Source organism: Pseudophryne corroboree, chromosome 1 (genome assembly GCF_028390025.1).
Source record: "Pseudophryne corroboree isolate aPseCor3 chromosome 1, aPseCor3.hap2, whole genome shotgun sequence".
NCBI lineage: Eukaryota > Metazoa > Chordata > Amphibia > Anura > Myobatrachidae > Pseudophryne > Pseudophryne corroboree.
In genome coordinates this window covers 202,910,298-202,936,251 of record NC_086444.1, presented here as the reverse complement: position 1 = coordinate 202,936,251, position 25,954 = coordinate 202,910,298, and the positions used below count along the sequence as shown (strand labels likewise).

General features: G+C 45.7%; 1 protein-coding gene and 1 long non-coding RNA gene across 5 annotated transcripts in view; one reads left to right on the top strand and one right to left on the bottom strand.

The window, feature by feature from the left end:
* Nucleotides 1-25,954, top strand: part of MCTP1 (multiple C2 and transmembrane domain containing 1) — a 1,810,807-nt gene that overhangs the window by 857,253 nt on the left and 927,600 nt on the right. The gene's annotated exons all lie outside the window — the stretch shown is intronic.
* The window catches only part of LOC135061039 (uncharacterized), a 286,241-nt gene continuing 272,080 nt past the window's right edge, over nucleotides 11,794-25,954 (bottom strand). The window contains exons 2-3 of the long non-coding RNA XR_010247437.1: nucleotides 12,374-12,444; nucleotides 11,794-11,854 (exon numbers count right to left, since the gene is read on the bottom strand). This is a non-coding gene — a long non-coding RNA (uncharacterized LOC135061039). The remainder of the gene's footprint in view (nucleotides 11,855-12,373; nucleotides 12,445-25,954) is intronic.

Genomic DNA, 25,954 nt, shown 5'->3' with positions numbered 1-25,954 from the left:
GGGTGGATGTATGAAGCAGTGATAAGAGAGAAGGAGAAGTGAAGTTGACGTTGCCCATAGCAACCAATCAGCATTGAAGTAACATTTATAATTTGCATACTATAAATGTATACAGAGTAGCTGATTGGTTGCCATGGGCAACTTCTCCGCTGGCTCACTTCTCCACTCTTATCACTTCTTCATACTTTTACCCAAAAGTTTATTCACCATCACCACTCTTTGACTCTTTGGACGGTATTCAATTCTTTTCACCACTTCCACACCCATTCTGTTTCTGCTGATGGGTGTGGTATCTTCATTTCAGCCTGCTACCCCTGGGGTAGCGAGGCGCCCAACCCTTTATGCAGCTAATCCTGATTACTATGGACATGATATGTGCAATAACGGGGATCACTTTAGAGAGGAGATTGGGCGTGATATCATTTGAATACCACCCTTTGTATGAATGCTTGTCTTTACAACTTCATTCTTTACTTAATTTTAGTCTAAAGTGCTAATAATATAAGTATAGTTAAACTTTCTTTGCATTTTCATTATTGAAAGTCATTACCTGTTAGTTAATATATCAAGCAGTTTATGGAGCTGTGTCCCAGTACTCGTGACTTGAAGAGTAGTCATCTTTGTGTTCCAGGCATGGAGTTAATAGGAAGAGACATTTATGAGCCATTGGTTTCTGTTGTCTAACAAACTCCCGGGTGATTGCAGAGTGAAACTTCAAAGGGTTTAGAGCAGAGCGGCGGTTCATATCCAGGTCACTCCCCAGAAAATGAGTAAGTTGCTGTAAGAAGCAACACATAGGACTAGAATTTGCAGTTTCATACTGATAATATTGTACAGAGCTAGCAAGACATATTAATTAAAAACAAACTATTAAAAGTGATACATATTTTTTTGTACTTTAATAGACACAAATACTATTTGATGTATATTAAACATTGCCAGACAACCTGATGGAGCACTACATGTTGAAAATATGAGATGAAATGCCTGAAAACAAGAGAGGAAAATAACAAGAATAAGGAAGAATAGAAGGATAACAGTAGAAGGTAAAGAATAATAAGAATAAGATCAGGAGCAGATGCCTGCAACAATTCCCACTACAGTGGCACGTCATGCAGGGAGAGACCGGCTGTTGCTCAGTAGCTGCAGCCTTCCTCCCTGCATGTGCTAGGCTGGGGAGGGTCTGTGGTGTAACACCCCCCCCCCCCACACCTACACACACACACACACACACACACACACACACACCACCAACACTGCTTTTCTTAAATAAAGAATTGTCAGTGACGGCATTACAGCTAAGCTGGCACTGCAAGGCACAGAGTTATGCCAGGATACATTATAACATGGGCATTTTTTGTTTATTACAATTGCTGCGCTGCTGGGAAAATTGTCTCAGCTGCTGCTACTGGCAGCAGCCAGTTACATAGCAATTGCTGCAGCAGGAGGCTGAGGAGTTGTGGTGAGTCTGCTCTGCGAGCTTCCCAGCTGCTCTCACACTGACCGGCGCGTGTAATGGAGGCCCTGCGGACATGTCAGCAGAGCAACGGCACTTCTACATGCTGAGCCTGGACAATGGCGCCAGAAAACAGGCTGAGGCATGAGCGAGGTAAGGCGGTGGTGGAAGGCTGGCTGTTCAGCTAGGAGGCATCTCCTGTGTCCGGCTCCTATCTCTCCCTCCTTGGCAGAGGCCCATATCTGAATGTGATAGTGTGTGTGGTGCAGTATGCACACAGCAACTTTATCTTGCCCTGTGCAGGGGATGCAGAGACCTTCCCAGTCAGTGTGCGACTGTGTGTCTCCCCCCCCATAATTATAGGTGCCGCCAGTAATAATGTGTGTGTGCAGCAGTCACTGTCTGCTCATTGCCACCAGGGACGGATTGGGAATTTAAAGTGGCCCTGGAAAATTCGGAAAGTGGCCCTACAGATGTGTCCTCATACATCCAGCCTCAATACGCCATGCAGCTTGAGATGCCTGGCATGAGTGAGCCACCAGGTCCCATGCAACTCTGCTAACGTTGGGCGTCTTTCTTTACAGAAAAGGTATCTTAGTACCAACGCAATGCGACTAGGACATAGCAGGAGACTGTGCTGATGAATGTGATATATGACACTTGTATATTGTGTGTGACTGAGTCTGTATACAGAGCACTGCGGAACTTGTATTGGAAGAAAGCTGCGGCTGCTACATTGTACACAGTCAGAGACTCAGTCACACACAATATACCAGTGTCATTTATCAAATCAATCAGCACAGTCTCCTCGTGCGTCCTGTAATTGTGACATAAAAGATGACCGACACTAGGAGATTGTCCTGACGTGCCAAGAGGGCTGTTTGGTGTGACTGCAGTAAGGATGTATGAGGACATATATGTAGGCATGGCCACGAACAAATGTTGGTGAGGTTTGCAGACCATTAGCCCTAGTGCTGACAGCACTGCAGAAAACGCTATAAAGCATACCTCCCAACCTTCTAGTAGCAGTGGCTGGGACCTTTACACATGTCGGAGGTGCATGCCAGAAAAAAGGGGGCATGGACTCAAGTGAAGCACAGCACCTGTGAGCCACACTAAGGACATACCCAGCACTCCACTCCCAGTCAGTCTCTCCATGGAATAGACACTGTGCGCGGCATCTATTCACCGCTTGCTCTACTAAGTAGAGCACTGGGTGACAGGGGCCTCAGAAACCCATCCACCCCTGTCCGCCCTCCCACTGAGCTCTTCCTCACATGACAAGGATGGCCTGATCTCATGATGTTAAGATATCCTTCATGGGTCACTCTGCTTGCTATGGCAGGCGTCGGCAGACTGCCAGTCATGCAAGTGTATCACTCCTTGCAGGGCCGGTTTTAGACCAATTAGGGCCCAGGGTGAAAGGTTCTAATAGCACCCCCATAAAAATAAAATACATCTACTGGTATTTTGTGTGCACTATATATAAATACACCTTACCTATACAGTGGTTTCTCTGCAGCAGGGAACCTCTGAGGAGATTGATCCTCCCAGGGCAGACAGTATCTTCAGTCACTATTCACGTACATCACATGTCGAGAGATGTCTCTTTGTGTAGAAGTATATCCAATGTCATGATCATACAACAGAGGTTCAACCAGATTCATAGCGTCTGTGTCACCTCCTGTCCCTTGTGCCCCTTCCAGCCAACTGTGTCTCTTCACTATACTGCCCAAGGTCACTCTAGCTTCCTGTTCCTCCAGCCTTCTGCCCCATCTCTCCAACCTCCTGCCACTGCAGGCTCCTGTCCTGTCTCTCCGGCCTCCTGCCCCATCACTCCAAATTCCTGCCTCATATCTCTCAAGCTTCCTGTCCCCTATGTCTCCAGTCTCTTATCTCCTGCCACTCAAGCCTTCTGCCATGTCACTCCAGCCTCTTATCTCCTGTCACTCCTTCCACTGTGACTCCAACCATCTACTTTGTCTTTCCAGCCACCTGCCCAGTCACTGCTACCTCCTGCCACTCCAGGCTCCTGCTCATTCTTTCCACCCTCCTGCCCCTGTCACTGGTAACCTCTTGCCCCGTTACTCCAACCTCCTGTCCCTCTACATCACAGCACTTACCCCAGATTGCCGGACACTGACTCCTCTGCCTCTGATGCATGTCTGTGGCGTACTTCTGTCTTGGACTGGAGGAGCTCTCTGTCTCAGGAGAAGACAGCCTCTTCTCGTGAGGTCAGTAGCTTGGTGCTTCTCCTTGGGCGGGCGACTGACAGGCACTGGTGAGCTACTTGGCATACAAGAAAGCTGAAGCACTACTGAGGGCTGGCCCCTATGCGACAGGTGGTCCCACAGTCCTCGCAGCCCACCGGGGCTCTTACCTGGAAGCTACACGACCCATCCGCCCCTTTTCAACGTCAATCTACACAGGGTTTCTCAAAAGTAAGTTTCCCTATTGCAGGAGAAAAACAATGGTTACGCAAGTACAGTAGCTTGTGGCTTGGAGTGACGTGTGGTCTTGCGTTATGGAGCCGCCACTGCGAAACGTGTCCGACTGCAAAGTGCATTCAGGACCATTTGAACGAGGACATTAGCCGCTCATCAACTGGACCAATATTGTGTGATGAACTGAATTTCAACATGGACGATGCCAAGGCTGAGGTGAAATCGTGGCTCCTATCCATGGAGAGTGGCGTCATGTTCTGACAAGTGTTTAGCCCTTAATGCTGATTATGTTGAGATGTAGCTTAAAAGTATGTAAATAAAATACATGAGTCTTTAATTTTTCTTTCCTGGGATGGGGAAATGTACTTTTGGGGAGACTCCTTGTCATTTAGATTTACACCACAAACGCTTTCCAGATTCTGTAAAGGAAATTGCACTGTGCACTGGTCTGAACCAACATCAAGTCCTCTTAGTGGTAACAGAAACACTGACACTGTATATAGTATATGGGGATTCTGCACACGGTAATGTCCGCAGTTTGCAATGCTCCATGTCTCACACCTCTTACACAGCATCTTACGTTATGGAATGAGAACAGTATCAGTTCTTACAGATGCTGTTAGGCAGGTAAGTGGAAGATGAGCTGTGCGTTACCCGTGTCGCTGCTCTCACGTCCTCTGCTCCTCCATGGGCTGGGACTCTGCCGTTGGTATGTGTATGATATACATATAATTCTTACTTGACACTGGCATATATTATATAACGGAACACAATTCAAAGAGACCTTACCACAAAAACCAGATGTACTATACACCAAAGCCCCTGATTTACAACAGAGACTAGATCAGAACCACTTTAGGAATAACAAAGAATTAGTACAAACCTCAGTTACAGAGGAAACGGGCGGATCATCCACTGCGGAAAATGCTGTAACCTGAAGAACCTGGGACACAGAAGCACAAAACCCACCATAAGCTTCACATCAAATCAAACCAAACAGCCGTACACGATAAGATAGAGACTGACCTGTGCCTCCACCAAAACAACACTGTATATCTGCTGGATGCAGCTCCAACTGGCAGCACGTGGGGTGGACAGTAGGATCTATGGAGGTAATTCCGAGTCGTTCGCTCGGAAAATTTCTTCGCATCGCAGCGTTTTTCCGCTTAGTGCGCATGCGCAATGTCCGCACTGCGACTGCGCCAAGTAAATTTGCTATGAAGTTTGGATTTTTACTCACGGCTTTTTCTTCGCTCAGGCGATCGTAGTGTGATTGACAGGAAATGGGTGTTACTGGGCGGAAACAGCCCGTTTTATGGGCGTGTGAGAAAAAACGCTACCGTTTCCGGAAAAAACGCGGGAGTGGCTGGAGAAACGGAGGAGTGTCTGGGCGAACGCTGGGTGTGTTTGTGACGTCAAACCAGGAACGATAAGCACTGAACTGATCGCAGATGCCGAGTAAGTCTGAAGCTACTCTGAAACTGCTACGAGATGTGTAATCGCAATATTGCGAATCTTTCGCTCGCAATTTTAAGAAGCTAAGATTCACTCCCAGTAGGCGGCGGCTTAGCGTGTGCAATACTGCTAAAATCGCCTTGCGAGCGAACAACTCGGAATGAGGGCCTATGGGTAGAAAGAACAGGGAAACATATGAGTAATATAAGAAAAGGATTTCAGCGACATAATGCAGCGAAACATGACTGGAACCCCGAAGGTTTGAGATTTATAGCAAGTGACAGTGAACAACCGAATTGGCCAGGAGGGGATTTTGGCCCCAAAAGGATTTTCCATTAATATTCAGTCTGGCTGGATACAGGGGTGAGGAGAGTATACATAATCACCACCGTGTACTGTAGTGTATAACATAAGAAGATACTGGTAAGGGACTTATAGACATTCTGTGCTACAATTGCCAATCACTATGACATTCCCTAGAATCACATTAGAGTCCGTTACACCTGGAAACATATTATTTGGTGACTATTATCTTACTTCTATGATTAATACCAAAGCCGGACTGAGCGCCGCATACATTCTGTTATTATATGCACCACAGATGGACCCTCCTGCATGCGGGCGGCACAACGAGGCGCTATGTGGACTGTTACTGATCCAGAGCGCTAAAGTCAGCCAACTTCTATTACCATTTATGTTTAGTCCACTAGACCAGATGTTCCCAAATAAGTTCCTCAAGGCACCCCAACGGCCCAGGTTGAAAGTATATCCATGCTTGGCCACAGGTGACTTAATTAGTAGCTCAGTCAATTTGATTTAGCCATCTGCGCTGAGCCATGGATATACTTAAAACCTGGACCATTGGGTGCCTTGAGGACGGTGTCTGGGAACCTCTGCACTAGACTATAGCAGCCCAGGGAAGTAACACCTGCAGCATAACACAAGGAGTGCATATGGGATTGTTGGACTCTAGCCGCTGAAGATTAGGTAGGGCCACTGATGGATTTACAAATCTACAAAATACTAGAGAAAGAAATGAGACTACGGTGAAACACCTACAGCTTAGAATGGAACAAACAACAGGAGGACATTCACAAAGGACTACCTGGAGTATATGAAATACCTACATTGTAAACTACAGTATCTAAGAGGCCACAACAAGAAAATAACACACATAAGGAAGAATAGTTAGAGCAGGGCTGGCCAAACCAGTCCTTGAGATCTACCAACAGTTCACATTTTCCAGACCACCTAGCTGGTGCACAGGTGTAGTCATTACTAATTAAGATGTGCTGCATTCATTCCTGACAAATCTACAGATCTCCAGTAGGCCTGGAAAACATGGACTGTTGGTAGATCTCGAGGACCGGTTTGGCCAGCCCTGACTTAAGTGTGTGTACACATGGTGAGATCTTTGCTATGCCCGATTTTTACTTGCGATTTCCCTTGAACTCCCCGGAGCCCAGATAGCACAGATTTTGACTAAGTTTTCTTGAGATATGGACTATGGGTGGGATTCAAATGATATATCACGCCCAATTTCCTCTCTAAAATGATCTCCGTTATCATGCATATTGCGCCCATAGTGATCAGGTTTAGCTGTGTAAAGGGTTGGGTGCCTCCCTACTTCGGGGGTAGCGAGCTGAAATAATGATACCACACCCCTGAGGGCAGAAACAGAACGGGTGTGGAAAGGGGTGAAAAGAATTGAATCCGGCCCTATGTGTGCTTACAATTTTGGCTTATGTGAGATTTTGGCTTATGTGAGATGTCATTGACATGTGAGATGAACTAGACAGTACACCGATCTAGCAAGGATTGACTTGCCTGCACAGTCTATCTTTTCTTGCGATGCCGACCTGGCGGGACCGCGCATCGGGATCGAATTGGGATCGCAAGATAACTTTCACCTTGCGATCTGCACTAACTTTTCTTGCGATTTTGACTATATAGTGAAAATCGAAAGAAACTATCTCACCGTGTGTACACACCATTAGAGGAATACACAGAGACTGAAGACAAAATGAAATCATTTTAAATCTACACAAAAGAAATAGACAAGCACCAGACAATAACTAGAACAAGGACTACCTAGACCTCACTACACTGAGGAGGGGAACTTACACAGAGAAATGGGGAGACCGTAAGCACAGACCCCAAAGAATTGCCAACTTATAGAATGAACATAAGACCCGCAATAAAATGGGGGGGGCCGCGATTTTTTAGAATTAGGTGTGTATAAAACACCAGATACAAGCCAGAGCCCAACAATGGGGGTCATTCCGAGTTGATCGTAGCTGTGCTAAATTTAGCACAGCTACGATCATTCACACTGACATGCGGGGGGACGCCCAGCACAGGGGCGATGCCTTTACACTTGCACAGCGTCGATGCCTTTACACTTCAAGAGTAGCTCCCGACTAGCGCAGCTTTAGCGTGCTGGCCGGGAGCTACTTGACGCTCCCTGGCCCGCGGCGGCTGCGTGTGATGTCACAAAGCCACCGCGGCCCGCCCCCCCAAAGGTCTGGCCACATCTGCGTTGGCCGGACCGCGCCCCCTAAACGGCAGCTTAGCGCCACCGTCCAGCCCCCTCCCGCCCAGCGACCACCTCTGCCTCAGAGGCGATCGCTAGGCAACGACGGCTGGCATGCGCCGGCGCACTGTGGCCCCGGTGCACGTGCAGTTCCGACACGATCACTGCGCTGCGAGAAACTGCAGCGAGCGATCGGGTCGGAATGACCCCCAATACCAACACAACTGAGAACAACAGGAGGACAAACACAACACTGAAAAGGAAACTAGAAGAGGAGATTGAGGAGGAGAGGGATCCAAAACACTCACCACAGAGATATCTGACACTAATCCAATAGGAACCTTTAATTTAAGTGGAGAAATCCTGTCAGAATCCCACATCTCAAGTCTATTTACTAAGCCTTGGACGGAGATAAAGTGCCAGCCAATCAGCTCCCAACTGCCATTTTTTTAAACACAGCCTGTAACATGGCAGTTAGGAGCTGATTGGCTGGTACTTTATCTCCATCCACTTCATCTCCGTCCAAAGCTTAGTAAATAGACCCCTAAAATTTGAACCAGCCAATAAAATAAATAAATTTTGAAATATATTTGGATGGGAACATTTTTGCAAGAATGTTAACACTAAAAAAAGGAATTTCTTTACAAACAAAGTTACAAAAACACACAACAAACAAACACACACACACACACACACACACACACACACACACACACACACACCAACTCGGATTTGGTATAAAATATAGATAGTGTCTAGTTAGACAGTCAATAGATAGACACCATGGCCCTCATTCCGAGTTGTTCGCTCGTTATTTTTTTGTCGCAACGGAGCAATTAGTCGCTAATGCGCATGCGCAATGTCCGCAGTGCGACTGCGCCAAGTAAATTTGCTATGCAGTTAGGTATTTTACTCACGGCATTACAAGGTTTTTTCTTCGTTCTGGTGATCGTAATGTGATTGACAGGAAGTGGGTGTTTCTGGGCGGAAACTGGCCGTTTTATGGGAGTGTGTGAAAAAACGCTACCGTTTCTGTGAAAAACGCGGGAGTGGCCGGAGAAACGGAGGAGTGTCTGGGCGAACGCTGGGTGTGTTTGTGACGTCAAACCAGGAACGACAAGCACTGAACTGATCGCACTGGCAGAGTAAGTCTCGAGCTACTCAGAAGCTCACGAGCTACACAGAGAAGTCTTTTCGCAATATTGCGAATCTTTCGTTCGCAATTTTGAGAAGCTAAGATTCACTCCCAGTAGGCGGCGGCATAGCGTGTGCAAAGCTGCTAAAAGTAGCTTGCGAGCGAACAACTCGGAATGAGGGCCCATATGTTAGACAGACATTAAGTCGACAGGGTCAAAAGGTCGACAGGATCAAAAGGTCAACATGGAAAAGGTAGACAGTACAAAAGGTCAACAGGGTCAAAAGGTTGACATGAAAATGGTCGACATAAAAAAAGGTAGACACCGTGTTTTTTGCATTTTTGGGGTTTGTGTGGATAGTTTTGTCATCTGGGACCCCCAATTGTAGAAAGGCATATCCTTGCGTGGTTCGCTTCGCTCGCCACGCTTTGGGCTCGGTGGCTCACTGCACTCGCCACAAGGTTTATATCCAACTCTATGCCGACATGCATAGAGAAGGTATGAAATAGTCCAAAAACATGTTAAATAAAAAAAATCATCTTTTTTTATGTCAATCATTTTCATGTCGACCTTTTGACCGTGTCAACCTTTTGTATTGTCTGCCTTTTTCATGTCGACCTTTTGACCCTGTTGACCTAATGTCTGTCTAACATATGGTGTCTATCTATTGACTGTCTAACTAGACACTGTCTATCTATCAACCGGGTACCCACCAACTCAGAGCTAGCGTCAAGCCCAAGTCATCTGCTAGGTAACGTTATACCAACAAGTGTACAGGCTGTGCTGGGTGACACTGGCAAATATCACAAGTGTCTGAGTGTAATAAAAGCAGAGAGAAGCCTTAGAAGAGGAAGAGAGGGGGTATTGTACTGATGAAGAAGTCCCAATATAAGAGGAAGCACATTGGACATTAGGGGATACAGACAGAATGTAAATTGAAACAGGAACCCGCAAACAACATTTCAGAAAGTCCTTCATAGCCCACTTCAGGTAGGGAAGGAAGAAGGTAACCTCAACAAATAAGAGTATGAATTCCTCAATAACCCACACCAAGTGACCCCAGTTTTTTATTTTCTCCCAAAATACACAAGGATTTGGAGAGAACCCTAGAGAGACCCCTTATATCACATATAAATTCACTGACAGCGAATCTATCAGAATACACTAATTTATTTCTACAACCACATGTCAAGAAGGCAAAGATCGTACAGAATATAAGGATGTAAGGGCCTAATTCAGATCTGACCGCAAAAGCAAAATCTTTCTATAACGGGCAAAACCATGTGCACTGCAGGTGGGGCAGATGTAACGTGCAGAGAGTTAGATTTGGGTGGGTTATATTGTTTCTGTGCAGAGTAAATGCTGGCTGCTTTACTTTTGCACTGCAATTTAGATTTTAGTTTGAACACACCCCACCAAAATCTAACTCTCCGTGCGCATGTTACATCTGGCCCACCTGCACTGCACATGGTTTTGCCCATTAGAGAAAAAGTTTGCTGTTGCAATCAGGTCTGAATTCGGTCCAAAGTCCTTAACATTCTAAATCAGCAAGCTTGGAAGAGTACACACTAGTTACCTGCAAGTTGTGACCTCCTTATATACAATAATAGACCAAAGTCCCTGATTTACAACAGAGACTAGATCAGAACCACTTTAGGAATAACAAAGAATTAGTACAAACCTCAGTTACAGAGGAAACGGGCGGATCATCCACTGCGGAAAATGCTGTAACCTGAAGAACCTGGGACACAGAAGCACAAAACCCACCATAAGCTTCACATAAAATCAAACCAAACAGCCGTACACAATAAGACAGAGACTTACCTGTGCCTCTGCCAACACAACACTGTATATCTGCTGGATGCAGCTCCAACTGGCAGCACGTGGGGTGGACAGTAGGATCTATGGGTAGAAAGAACAGGGGAACATATGAGTAATATAAGAAAAGGATTTCAGAGACATAATGCAGCGAAACATGACTGTAACCCCGAAAATTTGAGATTTATAGCAAGTGACAGTGAACAACCGAATTGGCCAGGAGGGGATTTTGGCCCCCAAAAGGATTTTCCATTAATATTCAGTCTGGCTGGATACAGGGGTGAGGAGAGTATACATAATCACCACCGTGTACTGTAGTGTATAACATAAGAAGATACTGGTACGGGACTTATAGACATTCTGTGCTACAATTGCCAATCACTATGACATTCCCTAGAATCACATTAGAGTCCGTTACACCTGGATACATATTATTTGGTGACTATCATTTCACTTCTATGCTTAATACCAAAGCCGGACTGAGCGCCGCCTCCTGCCTGCATTCCGCCTCATTCCTGTGACTTTCTCCCAGCACTAGCAACTGGTGCCCAGAACAGTAAGCTGTGGGGGCTGCAGGGGGGAGGAGGGGCAGAAAGAGAGGCTGGTGCTGCAGAGCGTTTCTTTAGGAGTGCTTAGGCAGTACAACACAATTTAATAAATAACACATTTCAATATATTGCCACACCCAGGATTCAAACCTATAACCTGTTGCATTCCAGTCTATTCAGGCTGTCCTGGGCCCCACAATTTCTGATGGCAGCCCTGATCAGTGCTGCAATTTCCGGATGCTGATCCAATCCACTGATCGGCGACCAAAACCAAGACTGACATATATTACATAAGGACACACAACTCAGAAACTTTCCAACAACAATCAGATATAGTAAGCCCCTGATTTAAAACAGAGACCAGATAAGAAGCACTTTGGAATTATAAAGAATTAGTACAAACCTCAGTTACAAAGGAAACGGGGGGGATATTCCACTGCGGAGAATGCTGTAACTGCAGGAACCTTGGATACAGAAGCACAAAACCCACAGTAAGCTTTACATCAAACTTAACCACACAGAAAAAAAGAAGAAAAAAGAAAAATGCAGGTGGACACTTCAAACACTAAGATTACTGATAATCAGAATAATTATAATAAACTCTACATTTTAACATGGAGTAGTAATAAGGTTTCTGAGCATAGCAGTCTACACATTAGAATGGACACTATGAAAGGTAAGTCCTGGATAAATATATACTATATACTGTTCAGTATTAGGGCTGTAGGGACCCACCTGATAAAGGTTCGCCTTGCCGTGGTAGGAGGGCTCGCACTTTTAGCCAAACTAAGAAGTTAATTATAATAATTCTGATTATTAGTATTCTTAGTGTTTGAAGTGTGCACCAGCAATTTTCTTTTTTCTGTGTGCCACTACAAGTCTCAGCATGGCAGCACTTATTATGTTTGAAGTGAGGGTGTGCAGTACGGCCCAGCTCCATCAAACCAAACCAAACAGCCGTACACAATAAGGCAGAAACGTACCTGTGACTCCACCAACAGAATACTGTATATCTGCTGCTGCAATCGGCAGTACGTGGGACAGACACAAAGACCTATGGAAAGAAGAACAGAGGTACATATAAGTAACGTAAGAATGGATTTCAGCAACTTAGTGCATCCCAACATTTCAGAGAAAAACATGACTGCAACCTTGAAGCTTTGCGACTTTAACAACTGAGCAGATACAACCTAATTAGCAAAGAGGGGATTTTGGCCAAAATTTACAAAAATGAGAGGTGGTGGGAACTCAGCATAAAACCTTACAACCTGGAGGTCTGAATATAGATCCATAAGAAAATAAGATTTTACTTACCGATAAATCTATTTCTCATAGTCCGTAGTGGATGCTGGGGACTCCGTCAGGACCATGGGGAATAGCGGCTCCGCAGGAGACAGGGCACAAAAGCAAGCTTTTAGGATCACATGGTGTGTACTGGCTCCTCCCCCTATGACCCTCCTCCAAGCCTCAGTTAGGTACTGTGCCCGGACGAGCGTACACAATAAGGAAGGATCTTGAATCCCGGGTAAGACTCATACCAGCCACACCAATCACACCGTACAACTTGTGATTTGAACCCAGTTAACAGTATGATAACAATGAAGTAGCCTCTAAAAAAGATGGCTCACAACAATAATAACCCGATTTTTTGTAACAATAACTATGTACAAGTAATGCAGACAATCCGCACTTGGGATGGGCGCCCAGCATCCACTACGGACTATGAGAAATAGATTTATCGGTAAGTAAAATCTTATTTTCTCTAACGTCCTAGTGGATGCTGGGGACTCCGTCAGGACCATGGGGATTATACCAAAGCTCCCAAACGGGCGGGAGAGTGCGGATGACTCTGCAGCACCGAATGAGAGAACTCCAGGTCCTCCTCAGCCAGGGTATCAAATTTGTAGAATTTAGCAAACGTGTTTGCCCCTGACCAAGTAGCTGCTCGGCAAAGTTGTAAAGCCGAGACCCCTCGGGCAGCCGCCCAAGATGAGCCCACCTTCCTTGTGGAATGGGCATTTACAGATTTTGGCTGTGGCAGGCCTGCCACAGAATGTGCAAGCTGAATTGTACTACAAATCCAACGAGCAATAGTCTGCTTAGAAGCAGGAGCACCCAGCTTTTTTGGGTGCCTACAATATAAACAGCAAGTCAGACTTTCTGACTCCAGCCGTCCTGGAATTATATATATATATATATATATTTTCAGGGCCCTGACAACGTCTAGCAACTTGGAGTCCTCCAAGTCCCTAGTAGCCGCAGGCACCACAATAGGTTGTTTCAGGTGAAACGCTGACACCACCTTAGGAAGAAACTGGGGACGAGTCCGCAGTTCTGCCCTGTCCGAATGAAAAATCAAATATGGGCTTTTGTAAGACAAAGCCGCCAATTTTGACAATCGCCTGGCCGAGGCCAGGGCCAACAGCATGGTCACTTTCCATGTGAGATATTTCAAATCCACAGATTTGAGTGGTTCAAACCAATATGATTTGAGGAATCCCAACACTACGTTGAGATCCCACGGTGCCACTGGAGGCACACAAGGGCTGTATATGCAATACTCCCTTGACAAACGTCTGGACTTCAGGAACTGAAGCCAATTCTTTCTGGAAGAAAATCTATAGGGCCGAAACTTGAACCTTAATGGACCCCAATTTGAGGCTCATAGACACTCCTGTTTGCAGGAAGTGCAGAAATCGACCTAGTTGAAATTTTTTCGTGGGGCCTTCCTGGCCTCACCCACGCAACATATTTTTACCACATGTGGTGATAACGTTGTGCGGTCACCTCCTTCCTGGCTTTGACCAGGGTAGGTATGACCTCTTCCGGAATGCCTTTTCCCTTAGGATCCGGCGTTCAAACCGCCATGCCGTCAAACGCAGTCGCGGTAAGTCTTGGAACAGACAAGGTCCCTGCTGGAGCAGGTCCTTTCTTAAAGGCCGATGCCACGGTTCCTCTTGGAACAGACATGGTACTTGCTGAAAGCAAATCCCTTCTTAGCTCCCGAGGCCATTAGTCCTCTGTGAGCATCTCTTGAAGTTCCGGTTACCAAGTCCCTCTTGGCCAATCCGGAGCCACGAGTATAGTTCTTACTCCTCTATGTCTTATAATTCTCAATACCTTGGTTATGAGAAGCAGAGGAGGGAACACATACACCGACTGTTACACCCACGGTGTTACCAGGACGTCCACAGCTATCGCCTGAAGGTCTCGTGACCTGGCGCAATACCTGTCCCATTTTTTGTTCGGGCGGGACGCCATCATGTCCACCTTTGGTCTTTCCCAACGGTTCACAATCATGCGGAAAACTTCCCGATGAAGTTCCCACTCTCCCGGGTGGAGGTCGTGCCTGCTGAGGAAGTCTGCTTCCCAGTCGTCCACTCCCGGAATGAACACTGCTGACAGTGCTATCACATGATTTTCCGCCTAGCGAAAAATCCTTGCAGTTTTGCCACTGCCCTCCTGCTTCTTGTGCCGCCCTTTCTGTTTACGTGGGCGACTGCCGTGATGTTATCCCACTGGATCAATACCGGCTGACCTTGAAGCAGAGGTCTTGCTAAGCTTAGAGCATTATAAATTTGCTCTTAGCTCCAGTATATTTATGTGGAGAGAATTCTCCAGACTTGATCACACTCCTTGTGTGACTGCTCCCCAGCCTCTCAGGCTGGCCTCCGTGGTCACCAGCATCCAATCCTGAATGCCGAATCTGCGGCCCTCTAGAAGATGAGCACTCTGTAATCACCACAGGAGAGACACCCTTGTCCTTGGATATAGGGTTATCCGCTGATGCATCTGAAGATGCGATCCGGACCATTTGTCCAGCAGATCCCACTGAAGAGTTCTTGCGTGAAATCTGCCGAATGGAAGCGCTTCGTAATAAGCCACCATTTTTACCAGGACTCTTGTGCAATGATGCACTGACACTTTTCCTGGTTTTAGGAGGATCCCGATTAGCTCGGATAACTCCCTGGCTTTCTCCTCTGGGAGAAACACCTTTTCCTGGACTGTGTCCAGAATCATCCCTAGGACCAGCAGACGTGTCGTCGGAACAACTGCGGTTTTGGAATATTTAGAATCCACCCGTGCTGTCGTAGAACTACTTGAGATAGTGCTACTCCGACCTCCAACTGTTCTCTGGACCTTGTTCTTATCAGGAGGTCGTCCATTTTCTTTGAAGACGAATCCTCCTTTCGGTCATTACCTTGGTAAGGACCCGGGGTGCCTTGGACAATCCAACGGCATCGTCTTGAAACTGATAGTGACAGTTCTGTACCACGAACCTGAGGTACCCTTGGTGAGAAAAGGCAAATTTTGGGACATGGAGGTAAGCATCCCTGATGTCCCGGGACACCATATAGTCCCCTTGTTCTTTGCTATCACTGCTCTGAGTGACTCCATCTGGATTTGAACCCTTGTAAGTGTTCAAATTTTTCAGATTTAGAATAGGTCTCACCTAGCCTTCAGTACCACCATATAGTGTGGAGTAATACCCCTTTCCTTGTTGTCGGAGGGGTAATTTTATTATCACCTGCTGGGAATACAGCTTGTGAATTGTTTTCAATACTGCCTCCCTGTCGGAGGGAGACATTGGTACAGCAGACTACAGGAACCTGCGAGGGGGGAAACCTCTCGACATTCCAATCTGTACCCCTTGGATACTACTTGTAGGATCCAGGGGTCCTGTACGGCCCCAGCGTCATGCTGAGAACTTGGTAGAAGCGGTGGAGGGCTTCTGTTCCTGGGAATGGGCTGCCTGCTGCAGTCTTCTTCCCTTTCCTCTATCCCTGGGCAGATATGACTCTTATAGGGACGAAAGGACTGAGGCTGAAAAGACGGTGTCTTTTTCTGCAGAGATGTGACTTAGGGTAAAAAACGGTGGATTTTCCAGCAGTTGCCCTGGCCACCAGGTCCCATGGACCGACCCCAAATAACTCCTCCCCTTTATACGGCAATACATCTTTGTGCCGTTTGGAATCTGCATCACCTGACCACTGTCGTGTCCATAAACATCTTCTTGCAGATATGGACATCGCATTTACTCTTGATGCCAGAGTGCAAATATCCCTCTGCGCATCTCGCATATATAGAAATGCATCCTTTAAATGCTCTATAGTCAATAAAATACTGTCCCTGTCAAAGGTATCAATATTTTTAGTCAGGGAATCCGACCAAGCCACCTCAGCTCTGCACATCCAGGCTGAGGCGATCGCTGGTCGCAGTATAACACCAGCATGTGTGTGTATACTTTTTAGGATATTTTTCAGCCTCCTATCAGCTGGCTCCTTAAGTACGGCCCTATCCGTAGATGGTACCGCCACTTGTTCTGATAAGCGTGTGAGCGCCTTATCCACCCTGAGGGGTGTTTCCCACCGCGCCTTAACTTCTGGCGGGAAAGGGTATACCGCCAATAATTTTCTATCGGGGGAAACCCACGCATCATCACACACTTCATTTAATTTATCTGATTCAGGAAAAACTACAGGTAGTTTTTTCACCTCACACATAATACCCTTTTTTGTGGTACTTGGAGTATCAGAAATATGTAACACCTCCTTCATTGCCCTTAACGTGTGGCCCTAAAAGAAAATACGTTTGTTTCTTCACCGTCGACACTGAAATCAGTGTCCGTGTCTGGGTCTGTGTCGACCGACTGAGGTAAATGGGCATTTTACAGCCCCTGACGGTGTTTGAGACGCCTGGACAGATACTAATTTGTTCGCCGGCCCTCTCATGTCGTCAACCGGCTTGCAGCGTGTTGACATTGTCACGTAATTTCCATAAATAAGCCATCCATTCCGGTGTCGACTCCCTAGAGAGTGACATCACCATTACAGGCAATTTGCTCCGCCTCCTCACCAATATTTTCCTCATACATGTCGACACACACGTACCGACATACAGCACACACATAGGGAATGCTCTGATAGAGGACAGGACCCACTAGCCCTTTGGGGAGACAGAGGGAGAGTTTGCCAGCACACACCAAAACGCTATAATTATCCAGGGACAACCTTTATATAAGTGTTCCTCCCTTATAGCATTTTAATATATATACATATCGCCAAATCAGTGCCCCCCCTCTCTGTTTTAACCCTGTTTCTGTAGTGCAGTGCAGGGAAGAGCATGGGAGCCTTCCCACCAGCCTTTCTGTGAGGGAAAATGGCGCTGTGTGCTAAGGAGAATAGGCCCCGCCCCCTTTTCGGCGGGCTTCTTCTCCGGAGTTTTAGATATCTGGCAGGGGTTAAATATATCCATATAGCCTCAAGGGCTATATGTGATGTATTTTTCGCCATACAGGTATTATACATTGCTGCCCAGGGCGCCCCCCCCCCAGCGCCCTGCACCCTCCGTGACCGCTGTGTGAAGTGTGCTGACAACAATGGCGCACAGCTGCAGTGCTGTGCGCTACCTGATGAAGACTGAGAGTCTTCTGCCGCCTGGTTCCGGACCTCTTCATCTTCAGCATCTGCAAGGGGGGTCGGCGGCGCGGCTCCGGGACGAACCCCAGGGCGAGCCCTGTGTTCCGACTCCCTCTGGAGCTATGTCCAGTAGCCTAAGAATCCAATCCATCCTGCACGCAGGTGAGTTGAAAATCTCTCCCCTAAGTCCCTCGATGCAGTGAGCCTGTTGCCAGCAGGACTCACTGAAAATAAAGAACCTAAAAACTTTTTCTAAGCAACTCTTTAAGAGAGCCACCTAGATTGCACCCTTCTCGGCCGGGCACAAAAACCTAACTGAGGCTTGGAGGAGGGTCATAGGGGGAGGAGCCAGTACACACCATGTGATCCTAAAAGCTTGCTTTTGTGCCCTGTCTCCTGCGGAGCCGCTATTCCCCATGGTCCTGACGGAGTCCCCAGCATCCACTAGGACGTTAGAGAAATATAATTGTGTGCACAGTTAAGTATGCACAACTGAGTATCATATAAGGCATAATACAAAGACAATTTAGGATGTGCAAAACCAAAATAGTTGAACCCAAGAATATACGTTATAGGGTATATAAGCTATAGCAGGACACATGCTATAAATGATTGCCGCTTTAATAATCACCAGACTCGCACAAATTCCCGCACTTCCTGCTTCTCTGAGTTATTACATTCAGACCTATAAGCTACAAGGGCTAAAATACAATATTGAAACTAAAAAATTCCAATATAGAAGTTATCATAAGGAACAAAATTGGTACAGTATGGAAAATAAAGGCTGCACCGCAGTTATGGATGTCACACAAACAACACTGAGCAATTATAGTGACTAAAGTACAGAAGGAGAAACATTAGGTGACCACTAAAGGACAACCAGTATGAACCTTAACCATTGCATTTGATCACCATAAAGGAGAATTTACAACTAGTATCAGAGCCTAAAGTATAGGCCAACATAAAAGTTACCACGGTGATGCAACGGGATGTCCGATGACAATGCAACTACAGAGTGGCCATAGCAATGAAACAGAAGCAATTTTCAAGGGGATGAGATAGGTAAAGGCATGCATGATAAACACGGTAGATTACCAATAAGAAGATATCAAAAGCTGGAGAGAGAGATCTTTGAGGGATCGTAGAAGCACAGCCACACCCACTGAGGAAATCACACACATGACGAAACGCGTTGGTCCACTATCACCACTGACCAATCATGCTAGGATTAGCAAGGAGAGATATGAACAGGAGAAAGCAGCCAATGGGGTCTGTGCATATGGCTGCCGGTCCTCCTATGTCTATTTTACTTAATTTAGAGATGGTTAATTGTATGATGGTAATACAGTAAAAATACATTTTAGATGAAGCACACAAGTGATTTTTATTATATATCATACACATAACATACCAACCACAGATACCCACTCACACCACAGCCTATGGAGGAGCAGAGGTAGTAACACTGGTAAGTACTGTAATGTGCAACTCACCTACCACTTACCTGCCTAATAGTGTCTGTGAGAACTGATCGGTTCCCATTAAAACGAGGTTCTGTGTAAGAAGCGTGAGACATGGAGCATTGCATACTGCGGACATTACCATGTGCAGAATACCCATATACTATATACAGTGTCAGTGATTCTATTACCACTAAGAGGACTTGATGTTCAAAGTTATTATTTCTCATATATGCATGTATATTTATATATTAAATTTTTTTTTTTTAAGATTCAGGATTGGTGGATAAGTATTTCTCCATTAATATATAGTCTCGCTGGATACAGTGGGTGAGCAGGAGCGTATACAGACTGGGGCGTAATCACCACATTGGATTCTAGTGTGTAACATAAGACGATATTTGTATAGGACTTATAGACATATTTTGCTATAGTTGACATTCGCTGTTTGATATTCCCTTTGTATAAGAATCTGTTACACCTGGATACATATTATTTATTGACCATCATTTCACTTCTATACATAATACCAAAGCCAGATTGTGCGCTGCATGAATTCTGTTATTCTATGTAACATAGAGGCTGGACCCCTCTCACATGCGGGCGGCACAACGAGGTGCTATGCGGACTCTACTGATCCAGGGCCCTAAAGTCTGTCACTTTCTATCATCATTTTATCATATAAATCCTATGTGGGCTGATAATGCCCCCTCCAGTTCCTGGTCACACACACACACCAGGGTAATTTCACCCCAGGGCCTAGTCTGACACTAACTTACCCTTTACCAGACCCATCGAGTAGATAGGAGAATACCTGAGGAAGGATACATACCCCCTGGGCCTGTCAGGTAATATGGAGGTAGGCTACATACCCCCCCCCCCCCCCCCCCGGTGCTGTCAGGTGATATGGAGGTGGGATACATACCCCTGGGGCTGTCAGGTGATGTGGAGGTAGGCTACATACCCCCCGGTGCTGTCAGGTGACATGGAGGTAAGATACATACCCTTGGGGCTGTCAGGTGACATGGAGGTAGGATACATACCCCTAGGCTGTCAGGTGACATGGAGGTAAGATACATAACCTTGGGGCTGTCAGGTGATATGGAGGTAGGATACATACCCCTGGGGCTGTCAGGTGACATGGAGGTAGGATACATACCCCTGTGGCAGTCAGGTAATATGGAGGTAGGATACACACCCGCTGGGGCTGTCAGGTGACATGGAGGTAGGATACATGCCCCTGGGGCTGTCAGGTGACATGGAGGTAAGATACATACCCTTGGGGCTGTCAGGTGACATGGAGGTAGGATACATACCCCTGCGGCAGTCAGGTAATATGGAGGTAGGATACACACCCGCTGGGGCTGTCAGGTGACATGGAGGTAGGATACATACCCCTGGGGCTGTCAGGTGACATGGAGGTAAGATACATACCCTTGGGGCTGTCAGGTGACATGGAGGTAAGATACATACCCTTGGGGCTGTCAGGTGATATGGAAGTAGGATACATACCCCTGCGGCAGTCAGGTAATATGGAGGTAGGATACACACCCGCTGGGGCTGTCAGGTGACATGGAGGCAGGAGCGTAGCCAGAACTTCATGGGCCCCGTAGCAACATTTTGAAGGGGCCCCTGCCCCAATGATTCGAGAGAGACCGCAGGAGTTGTTAATTTTATGCCCCATAATAGTGCCCTTGCTCATTTTCTGAACCATAGTAGTGCCCTAGTTCACATTATATCACATTGTAGGGCTGCCAGTACACATTATGCAACACAGTATCACCAATTCACATGAACACATAGTGTTCCCAGTTCCTATTTTGCCACACTATAGTTCCCCAGTTCATATTACGTAACATTATAATACATTAATTTTAAAATACATTATTTTTTTCATACATTATAATCCAGTTCATTCTATAGCACATTACAATGAGCAGGTCCAGTTGCATAACTAGATATATTGTAGGTCCCAAGGCAAATGTTTTTTTTATCACCCAATGGTGAAAAATGGATATAACACATAACTTTGACAGGGAAGGTGGGCCCCTCTCAGCTCTGGGCCCCATAGCAGCTGCACTTTCTGCACCTATGGTAGCTACGCCCTTGCATGGAGGTAAGATGCATACCCCCTGGACCCCATAGCAGCTGCACTTTCTACACCTATGGTAGCTACACCTTTGCATGGAGGTAAGATGCATACCCCCTGGGGCTGGCAGGTAATATGGAGGTAGGATACATACCCACTGGGGCTGTCAGGTATATAGACTCTGTCAGGTGATGTGGAGATAAGATATAAAGTATAATCCCTGGGGCTGCCAGGCAGGGCCGTAACTAGGTGTGTGCCAATGGTGTCTTGCCCACAGCGCAAATGCACTGAGGTCAAACTATTTGGCAGCACACCCCCACCCGCACGCCCGCTATCTCACTACTCACTCCTACCGCCGCCTGTCTCCTGGGCGGCTGCTGCAAGGGACATGTCCAGCCTGCATCTCCCCGCCGACACCACCGGCGCCCAGCTGCATTGCCTGGCTACCTCTCACATAGGTAGCCGGACAGCACTGCAGCTCCCTCCCACCCGTGTGCTAGGAGAGATGACGTCTCTCCCAGCCCTCCCACAATGCCCTGCGCTGCGATGAGCACAGCGTAGGGCGGAAAGGAGAAGAGGAGAGGCCTGCCAGTTGGTCACATGTAAGTAGAATACTCTCTCTCAGACTCTGCCTGCCTTAGGTGTAAAAAGGGGCTCTGTCTGCCTTAGGTTTAAAATGTGGCTCTACCTGCCGTCAGGTGACATGGAAGTTAGATATATAACCCCTGGGGCTGTCAGGTATACATAGACCCCGTGTCAGGTGATAGGGGATAAGGATATGTACACCACGTGGGTAGTGACAGGAGATGGATGCTGATGCCTCAGGCGGTTGCCAGGTAACGACGATCAGCTGCAGCCAGGTCTTCCGGCTTCTGATGCTGACACTCTGGCACCGCCTCCTCACAGCAGCCAATCAGGAGACTCCGCGCCACGATAGCAGGGATCGACGACGACAAATCAGGAGGCTTCTGAGAGAGATGGTTTCCACGGCAACCAGCTCCACCCAAACCAGGGGGAGTCTCCTTCCAAGATGTGGGCGGTGTCTTGAAGACGGCCGGGTCAGGGTTCCAGAGCCCGGAACAGAGCGCCGGAGACCGTTGCCGCACCGGCAGGATGGGAAGGGAGAGTGCTTCCTTGCGGCTGCGCTGTGTGACGTGTCTGTACAGTGTCCTTTTAGGTGTGCTGCTGTGATGTATGATGATGTCACAATGTGTGTTCTGTATACATGTCACATGTGCTGTACAGAAATTCTATATATCTTACATGATTTAGATATTCTCATGTCATGTACAGTGTATATTATGTAGATATATCACATGCTGTACAGTGTATATTTATATATATCTCCCATACTGTACAATTGATAGTCTATATAAACTACTTGCTGTACAGTTTGTGTGTGTGTGTGTGTGTGTGTGTGTGTGTGTGTGTGTGTATATATATATATATATATATAATATACACTGTACAGTATATATGTTCCATATATATCACATGTGCTGCATATTGTATATTCTGTAGGCATCACTTGCTGTGCAGTGTATATTCTCTCTATATTATGATCTACATACAGTATATGTTCCACATATATATCACTTGCTGTACAGTGTATATTCTCTCTCTTACTGTATATATATGTCACATGCTGTACAGAAATTCTATATATCTCGCATCATTTAGATATTCTCATGTCATGTACAGTGTATATTATGTAGATATATCACATGCTGTACAGTGTATATTATATATATCTCCCATACTGTACAATTGATAGTCTACATATTCTACTTGCTGTACAGTTTGTGTGTATATATATATATATATATATATATATATATATATACTGTACAGTATATGTTCCATATATATCACATATGCTGCATATTGTATATTCAGTAGACATCACTTGCGCCCCTGGAAAAATTTGTACTAGTGGCCCCACATGGGCAGCACCAGAGGTGTAAGGTCTAGCCATGGGCCATGGCAGCAGCACCCTCCCCCCAAGACTTTCCAGATAGTGGGCATGTCCAGCATCAAGGGGGAAGTTAAAAAGAAATAAAATTAAATATTATGAGCACAGTATATGATACACCTTCAGAATTTAGGAAACTATATAATTCTTTAGAAAAATATATTTTCTTGCTTATTACACCAACCGTATCCCAATCACTATTCACTCAATCCTATATGTCAGACAAGCAGGCAGACAGAGCACACACCAGATCATCTGCAATCACAGGCTAAGTGGCAAAGAAATTTTCATATAAGCAAATTATTTTGCATCTTATTCATTATGTCTATAAATAGGACCACATGTCCTCAAACAAAACAGGCCCCGCGGGTGCGTCTGCCCATCGGGAATCTTCCCTGTAGATCCTATGGCCAATCCGCCTCTGATTGCCACTATTGCAGTAGCCATAGGTCCGTACTGTGCCCCATGCTCTGTGCCTCTGCTGGGTGTGGGGGATTATGGGTACTGGATTTGATGCTGCTATGCACTGTATCTATGCCCAGCTAAAACTTTACAGATTTCCAGCAGCAGCTCTTGTGTCTTTGTTATTCTTAATCCCCCTCAGCAGGGAGTCCTCAGGGTTGGGTTTAAATTCAAGTGGGCAAATGGACCTTGGCCAAATCTAACCATAACATTGCCCCTGTGCCTAACTCTAACCTCCCCTTCCGCAGCCTAACCCTAACCATCATTGCATTTACAACTTTTTTTTCATGAATGCCATAGAACAGGCATGTCCAAACTGCGGCCCTCCAGCTGTTGTAAAAACTACATATTCCAGCATGCCCTGACTCAGCTTTAGCATTCTCTGACAGCAAAACTGTGTCAGGGCATGCTGGGATATGTAGTTTCACAACAGCTGGAGGGCCGCAGTTTGGACATGCCTGCCATAAAACATTTGACTGAGTGTTTGAGGAGTATTGTAGATGTAAGGATGCAAAGAAAGGATTTATATATTTATACCAAGAGGTATTACAGGAGACAGATTTAGCATTTCGTTGGCTATGTTTTAAAATAATATCAAATTGTTATCAGAGATCACAGGGACATTCTGCACCACATATACCAATATACACGCACAAAGTACAATAAGCCTTTATTTAATGCTTAATCTCCCGGAATTTGCTTTAACACCATGGTCACAGTATATTTAATTGTAATTCCCAAACCCAACATGGACGCTATAAAGTGTTTGAACTTTAGTTCATGTCCCTATTGAATATGGATATTAAGCTTTTTGCAAACATCTTGATTAATAGACCAGGTAATAAGGAAACAGCCCTACTCTTGGACAGCTATACTCACTAGTCCTTTGGTCCCCTTTCTATTCTTCTCAAACTTACCCTCTGTACGTAAAGGCACAGCACACCTTTTCTCGATAATACAGTCCTACTATTAGAATCTACTGATCAATAACTATCATAGGCCCAGAATAGTTTCTGCAGGAGCCAATGTCCTAGAATATTTGTAGTTTAACATATACTACGAATGCAGTAACAGATGAATCTGATACAAGATAAATAGATAACCTGCAATCAACTAGTACTATACCAGCCAATGAATAACCACAGGTTCAAGTTTCCATAACACCTGAATACAAGCTGGAAGTAGCGGAGAAGTGACCACGGACAGTACTGCCAGTTTATAGCTCAATACATTTTACTATTTATCATGAAGATATGCACTTATTTAACAGATCCATTAAATGTAGCAGTGATACCCTACTGAAAGGAGATTTAAAATCTAGGCAACACTTCAGGCTATATTTACGAAGCAGCTGCCACTTATAAAATCCACCACTCTATAATGTCAAAATAGAGGCTCTATTCTTGTTTCCCTGCTTTATGCAAGCTTGTAGTATATTGACTCTTGCCATAGTGGGACATACGTAAGTACTCCAGCCTAGGTACAACAAGGTACATGGCACATGTTGGAATACGCCAGATAATTCAGAAGATGAGTGGATGACACTTCCTGAAATGCCATGGCCAATCATCATCATTTCTGTGTCTGATTGTCGAAATAAAGGATGAGCTGGCACATTAGGAACTCCTTTAAGAATTGCAAAAATGTATTGCATGGTGCAATACTATTAAAGCCCATCGTGTGGAACAGTGGGAAAAAAAAGACAAAGGATTGTCGCCCTGCAGCAGCAATATAATATTCTTAATGGTCTACTTCTCATACCGTACCTGGATCCAATGTTACCAAAGAAGAACCCATGCAAATTGCTGGCATTGATGTTTCTCTAATGGTGTAAGAATGAAATCACACCTATACTTGTACTATGCAAGAACAGAGCATTTCCTGTACAAAGGCTTCCATCTGTTCAGGTTTGCATGAACAGATTCCTGTATTGTGTATCTTCCTGGCTGCCATCCTGTATTTGACCCTAGGTTATCAGAACACTGATACTCTAATTCAGGATCATTGGCTCTCAGACAACTATACTCTGGATCTGTACTCCTGGCTATTCTTTGGACTTGCTGTTGATTAAGTTCACAGACTGTTCCTGAGATTGTAGTTCACCAATCAGTATCAAAATGCAAAGACCATAAATCCTGAGATCTCCCTAATATTTTAACAGA